Source organism: Aptenodytes forsteri, unplaced genomic scaffold (assembly GCF_000699145.1).
Source record: "Aptenodytes forsteri isolate BGI_AS27 unplaced genomic scaffold, ASM69914v1 Scaffold8, whole genome shotgun sequence".
Lineage (NCBI taxonomy): Eukaryota > Metazoa > Chordata > Aves > Sphenisciformes > Spheniscidae > Aptenodytes > Aptenodytes forsteri.
Window position 1 is genome coordinate 1,363,394 of NW_008796218.1, and position 7,539 is coordinate 1,370,932.

The following is a 7,539-nucleotide window of genomic DNA, read 5'->3' on the forward strand; positions in this document are numbered from 1 at the left end:
TACAGGGTGGCATTTAAAGGCTGGACGTGGTGCTGAGCACCCTTGCTGCAGGGTGGCCGTGTCGGGACCCCAGCTCTGACCCCAGAGAGGTGCAAGATGGGCCCCTCGCGACCCTGTGGTCCTGCCAGCTGGTTAGCATGCAAGGGCTGCTGGGCTCCTCGTGCTCATTTGCTTATCATTTGCCTTGCACCCAGCTGAGGTCGGGCGCTGTTGATGAAAACAAGCAGGAGGCAGAGCCCGAAGTTTGGCAGATGCTGGATCATGCTGCATGGAACTTGCTCCAGCGCCTGAGAGGAAGAAAGGAAGCAATTCTCAGCCTTAGCTGTGTTAACAAATAAGAAAGAAACTGATAACTTTTTTAAGTAGTCCTGCTGTCCTGCCAGAGTGTCAATAAACTGACACCCCTCTGGCTTTGCCCCCCCCCCCCCCTCTCCCTCCTCCCCTTCATGCTGTTACCTCCTGCTGCCTGGCAGTGCAGGGGGAGTTTCACAAAGCTGCTGTGTTGAAAAGCAAAAGGAAAAGGCGGCCTGGCTGCCAGCTACCCGGGGCGCCTTGGCAGCCCTCTCTGCCCAAGATGTTTCGTTTTTATTTTATTTTTGGTGTTGTTTTTCCTTTGTGCATGCATTTTTGAAAAGAAGATGGCAGGCTTGCCAGGGTTACCTGCTCGGTCCAGGGTGGCTCTCGAGGAGGGAGCAGCGACCACCGCATGGACCACACATACAAATGGGTGCCCATCCCGGGAAAGAAAGGGTCCCTGCATCTTCCACAGCGGCATCCACTGACTGAAGCAGTGGAGGTTGCCACGGGCAGCACCTAGGGATCTCACCCAGTTACTAAAACACAGGGCTGGTAAGACAAAAGCTTTTCTGTGCTGCAAACTTTTCCTGAAACCTTGGGGTGGCCGGTGGCGAGGTGATGCTCTGCTTCCCTGCCCTGCGAGAGGGTGCATTGCTGGTACCCATTACTGGGTGGTTTTGCTGGTGTGATGGGCAGTCCCAGCTCAGCCTGCAGCCCGGGGCGGGGCTGGGCATGTGGCAGGGTGGAGCTGCTTCTCCATCCCACTCTCAGTAGACGACCGGACTTCGACTGCTCTCCTGAATTACCCGAATCTGACAGCAGAGCTCAGCGCATGGGGCTGAACTGACCACCGCTGCAAAGAGTCCCTGGAGAGGCCAAAGGAAGCCAGAGAGCTATTTTAAAATGTAATTAAACATAACCAAGGAGAAATTGGCTTGCTTGGAGAAGGATCACCCAGCTTATTAGCTAATACAGCCCGTGGCAGCCTTCCAGATCTAGAGCACCGCTGACTGCCCTACCAGAGAGGTGTCTAATTAAAAGGAAGAGCTTGCTCCTAATGCCATTTTCCAGGCACCACGTAACTCTTTTCTTTTGCTTGTCTTGAGGGGATGTGGTGCAGTTGGGGTGCAAAGGGGAGGAAGGGCAAGAGCAGAGGGAAGGTGGAAGTGAAAGTCTGTCTCAACAGTGGTGATCAGAAGAGAAGGGGTGGAGGAGTCGAGTATTTTCTTGTGCAATGCTGGAAAATCTTACTGGCTGTCCCCTGGAGTCCGCAAAGTGTGCACAAAGATATTTGGCTTTGGTGACGGTGGAGGGAGGTGGCAGCTCTCTGTGGTGGTGGTCCCATGGTGACAACTCTGCTGAATGCCTCGTGTCCCTCTTGATGCGATGAGGAGGGAGGCTGGCTACCGCTATTCACAGGTTTAAACGGAGAACGGAAGAGCTGGTGGTTCATGCAGCACGCAGCTCAGCAGCACAGGTTTGAAATAACTCCCTGGACTCACAAAGCAGCTTGCATTTTGTTTCGGGTGCAGGCTTGCACTGAGCGCTGCTGAAATGCTGTTAGGGATATCGGCTAGCAGGCTGCTCTGCTGCAGAGCGCAGGGTTTGGTTTGCTTGTTGGTCTCCAATGACTTTCAGTTCAGTATCCTGGGACGATGTACAGGCAAGTGTATTTCCATGTGTGTTTGACCCTGCAGCTATTTAATGCCTGTCTTTGAAGGGCAAGGGAGAGGTTTTCTTAGTAGGCTCAGTACCTGGACCCAAGTTTTCCTGCTGATGACGCTCTGGGATGTGTTTCTGGGCTCTCTGTCAGGTGAACACAATCCTACCATCACCTACGAAACCTCTTCTGAAGTCTCTGCATGCCGAAGGTTATTTAAGCAGGTCTTTTGAAGAGACCAGTGCCCTGCCCCGTGGGGGTACCCAATTTCAGTTAATTGGGCTGCACTGCAGTTGCATGGAGGGAGCGTCGCTGGTGGCTGGAGGGGGGATTGCTCTGTTTTCCTAAGGTTATTCTTGTGTCAACCACTGTAATGCTTATCTCCTGCAAGAGCATTAACCCACATACGATGCCTTGAGAAACGCTTTGATCCTGTACTGTGCAAGTGCCTTTCACTGTATTATTGAAAAGGGAAAGCAGTTGTATTACCGTTGTAGTTAAATGCTTATGTATGGGGCCAAATTAATTTTAAAGCAATATCTGAAGTTGTTTTCCTTTCTGCCGAGGGTGATTAAACCCTGCTGGTAGATGCAAATGTACAGTGATACTTCTGTCCGCAGTGGGGATCAGACTGTGGCAGGCAAGGAGCAGCCTGCGGGCTCAGTGTTCCCCGTCGGAGGACCCCACTCCTGGATTTTGGTGCCAGATTCCCACTCTCCTCCCGTCCATCAAGCTTTATTTGGCCTCTGGTGTGCTGCTCCTCAGGAGTGTTCCTCTGGACCTTGTTTTGAAAAGCCCTGCAGTGTTGTGGGGCTGGTAACTATAGGCACCAGCGGAGAATTTTGCCCTGGCCGGCGGCTCTATTAATAGCTGGTGCTAGAAGGTGGTGGTGGCTGCGCTGCTGGGCGTGGAGCACAGGCTGCCTTCTTCCTCCTGCCTGCAGAACACCAGGCTCCTCGCAAACACCCTTTCTGCAATTCCTGGGCAGGCCTTGCCTGCAAGCTTTCAGCCTGACCTTTGGTGGCCGCCAAGCGCGATCGCTGTGGAAGGCAGCGGAAAGACCTCGCCTGTGCTTTGCAAGAAGAGTCCTATCTGTTGCTGCGGTTTGCAAGTGCCTGTGCCGAGGTCGGCAGAGAAGCTTTTATGTTGTATGGCTGTCAAACTGCAACCGCATTTGTCTGATTTAAGTCACTTCCCCTGCTTACAGCCCCCCAAAAAGTCTTGCAGGGATCCTGACGTGTTGGTGCTCCAGGGCATCCCACAGCCCACCCCGACAAGCAGCACGGGGGAGACCTGTAGTGCTTCTCACCTTACAATTTGAAGTGAATTTTTGGCGTGAAGTCCCACCATCGTAACATGAAGACCATCGCAGCATCAAACCGAAGTTCCCAGGTTCATGGGCTGCTGTTCAGCTCTCAGCCCGCTGCTGCACCCCGAGCCCTTTCAGCACTTCCACAGGGCGCATCTATTTGCAGTAGGAAAGAAATTCAGCTTCTGCTTTCCAGGAAGCAAGGTGCAGGGTGCAGGCAGGCTTGGCGCTGCCTGTACGTGTGCGCCTGCCACCAACGGTCATGTGCTCCTCTCCTGCTCGCCTCGGTCCTCGAGGTGGTAGTGAAAACCTGTAAAGTCCTAGCACACATCTTACAAAGGCTTGTGTTGCCCTTCCAAAGGTAATTTCCATCAAGTTATGAATCTCTAGCTCCTCGGTTTTTTCCCTACTCATGCTAGGTGAGGTGACAAAATGATGTTTCATTATTTACACTGCACATATTGGAGAATATGATATCTGCTGCTCCACCTAGAGACCCACAAATGACCTGGGATCAAAGCACTCAACCCCAAATTAGCAATTAATTCCTGGCCATGCGAGGGGCTTCTTGCGTGGCAAGATGCTTCAGCCTTGGTCCTTCTGTGCCCCAGTTCCCCATGCCTAAAAGGAGGGGGATTCAGTTTTACTCCATCCCGGCTGCTTTGCAGGTTGTGCTGGAGAGGAGCTGTGGGAAGCCCTGGTTGGGCTCCCCGAGTGGGGTCCGGGTGCCGCCCCTGCAAAGGGCTCAGCTTCCAGGTGGTGTAAGGGAAGCCGCAAGCCTGTGCAGCGTGAAAACCTGTTAAAAATCTCTAATCATCTACCTGAATCATAAACCAGCTAAAATCCATTAAGCTTTCTTGGCACCATCCTGCTTCTTGTAAGTAACTGTGGTATTTCACAGGCATCGCAGTGCGGGCTCCGCCACTGGCGTTTTTGCAGCAAGGCAGGAGCTTCTCCCGGCCCGGGGGTTCAGGCGGGTTGGGAAGCAGCGTCCCAGTGGCAGGCAGGACCAGCCGTGGCTGCGGGAAGCGGCGCTGCTAAAAATACAGCATTGTGAAACTGCTGGCACCTCCGTTTCCCTCCTCCGCCAGCTTGAGCCGCAGGATGTCTGCTTCGCTTTGACATGCCTGGCAAGCCCCCCTATAGCCAGGATGTCTTCCTCCTCCTCCTCCTCCCCCCCGCCAGGAAACCTATTTTGGAGAGGGGCGGAGGGAAGGGAGCAGGAGGAAGAGGGCTGGGGGCAGCGGAAGGGACCGGGGGGGTGATGCATGTCCTGGCATACACGAGTGTCTGGGGAGCAGCAGGCAAAGGTGGGGGCTGCTCGGATACGGGATGCCCTGCATTAAGGGGGGGAACAGGGACATTTCTTGCACCCCTAAATCATGGGAATTTCTTGTGGAGGGGGGGAGTGACTAAGCCATGAAAGACAGGCTTGTTCCCTTGCCCCACAGCTGGATCTGGGAAATTTTAGGGTGAACGGCATATCGGTTGGTGAGGCTCAGTCCAGGAGGGAGCCCCACTATGTGCACAGTGGATGGGGCAGCAAACCAGGGCTGCACACCTGCCATCATTGTGATGCTCAGACGGTGATACCCCATCATGTGGGGTACCACCCTATTACCTCTCAGGGGGCTGGGAAGCTGCCTTTTCCCTCCCCTAAGCAGCATCTGATGGGGGCTTTCCCCTGTCATGCCAAGCGGGAATGGCGTCCCTGCAAAAAGCAAGCCTTGGGCAGGCAGGATCCAGCTGGAAAAGTCTGGCTGTCTGTGGAAGAAGCAATAAATCTCTGGAAGCTGGAAAATAGCGGTAAAGAGGAAACACTGGAGCATGCTGTGCCGCCTCTGCTGTGCCGGCAGGCTGCTTGGGGCGCAATCTCCAGGGTCAGCCCCATCCTGGGCAGCACTAGTGATGTGATGGGGATCCTGTACTGTGGACTGGGTGCCCCTCTAGGCTCGCGGTGGATATTTGAAGGGGCAGGGAAGATGGAGGAGGTGTTATTTTCATCGAGGGGTTGTTTTCTTTTGGGATTTGGGGGGGTATGTCTGTGGGATTTTATTTTTTTCTTTTAATTTAAACAAAGGCATACAAAAGTGCAGGTAGAGGAAGGCAGCAGAATGAGAACTTAAAACACGCCAGAGCAAAGGGAAGTGCAAGGCTGTAAAAGTAGCTGAGAAAGCTAGTAGCACTTAAAATGCTGGAAAATAATCTGGATGCTCCGAGTTGGCGTCTGAGCAGTTGCTTGTTTCAGCGGCATCCACCTCTGCAAGCACCTTCGTGCTGGTAGGCGAAGGGCTGGCTGGGGAGGTCAGCTTGTGGAAAGCAGATCTAAGAGTGATGCAGTGCTGGCGTTGATGAAGTTGCAGCTTTTAGATTACCGCTTTCATTAAAGCAATCCCCAAAAATTTAAATGGAGAGCTGTACTGCACTCAGGGTATATCTGCAACGAGTGATGGCCCCAGCCTCTGAGACATTACTGTCTGGCTAGCCGGGCAAGCACAGAGCAATGAAGTAACCTGCACGAGATTGTGGATACCTACAAGGGAGAAAAAAAGGGATATTTAATGTATGAGGATACACAGCCTGGAGACCAGCTGCCATCGGTGGTTGGAGCTCTTCTTGCTCTCGTGTCAGCAAACAGCAGCGATTGTAGGATGGGGAGGGAAGAAAATACCAAGCTTGTATCTGGGACAAGTTGTGTTAAAAATGAGATTATTCCAAGCAAGCTGCAGTGGAAGGCAGGGTTACTGTGGCGAGCCGATGAGGTTTTCTCCCTCTTGTCGTCTTTCCTTTGGGAAGAAAGATGTCTTAATTATGTTCTGTGCTTCTTGGTGGTGGAAGGATGTATGGTTTTCATGGAAAAAGTTACTCATCGTAGCCTAAACCCTGTTTTCATTAGTAAGTGAACGTTGCTTTCTCTTAAGAAATCCAGCTGCTGTTGGATTAAAACTTCCATTCGGAGGTCCTCTGTGCTCTGTTAAAAAAAGCAAATGGAGTCAGGCGGTGCGGAAGGGACAGACGTGGGGTGTTCCTGGAGCGCATTCGGGCTGAAACCGGGAACATCTGGAGATGGTTCAGCTGGCTGCCATAGGCAGACCTCGCCGCTGGGGTGGGTTTGATGAGTCAGAAGAGGCTCTATCCCTTCAGCCGATGCTCCCAAATGATTAAGAAATATTTTGAGGATAGCTTGCAGCCTGCTTTCAGTTCTGTGTTGGGCGTTTTGGGGCAAATTTGATTGGAAAGCAGCTGCTGCTCCTCGCACTGGTGTCACCCCAGCCTCGCCGTGGGTGGCAAGGGGGTGTTGGGGTGGGTACTGCTGAGTGCAGTGGGCGGTGTGCCAGGGCAGAGCAATGTTTCCTTGCAGAGGGAAAACCAAAACAAAAAGGGCTGCAGTCTTTTCTTCACCTCTCCCAGCCAGCACAGAAACTCCAGTCTTCCTCAGGGTCTCTTCTCCCCTGGGAGCCACCGAGAGACCTTTACTTTAGGAGTGGCACTGATTAATTTGGGGACATTCTCCTTCTCCCAAGAGGATAAACACGGGCTTCATTATGCCCTCAGACAATGAACGAGCCATGCCAGGCTGGATTTGGGTAACTTTCTGCAAAGCCACGAGCTGCCTTATTTGGAGCTGGATTTGAGCACGGACCAGCTTTCGTGACTTTTCTGCATAGCCAGTGTCTGGAGAACCTTGGGCTCTCCCAAGTGCGAGAGGGATGAGGGACCGTGCTGGCAGGGAAGTTGCATTGGTTTCTGTGGGAGAAGTGTTAAAAGCTGATTATTTTGGTGACAAATTGTGAAAAGGCTTGTAAAATCTTCCCACCCTCTCCAGGGAGCTGGTGGGGATTTTCTTCCTCTGGTAAGTGGAAAAGCCCTGAGGTCAGCTTGCTCTGTGAGTTTTGCACAAATTGTGTGGTTTTGCCCCAACTTTGATGGCACGCCTGTAAAAATCTCTTGGCTGGGATTTGCAGAAATGAGCAAGGAGGAGAACCACCAGCTGACCTCCCGAGGGGCAAAGCCAGACTCCCACCAACAGCCTGTCTTGCAGATCCCAGTCCTCGTGCGTTCACCGAGGCTCTGCTGCGCTTGCACAACCAGTGACTTTGCACTTTTACTGAACAAACTCTTTTTTTTTTAATGTGACCTTCATGGTGCCTCTCATGCCTGTAGCCGACCTGACTCAGACCCTTTTGAAAAAAATCGTGTTTCCGCTTCTGTCCTCTTTGGTAGTTATCTTCCCTTTTTTAAGACTAATGGCTTCAAGGATTTAGGACACTCA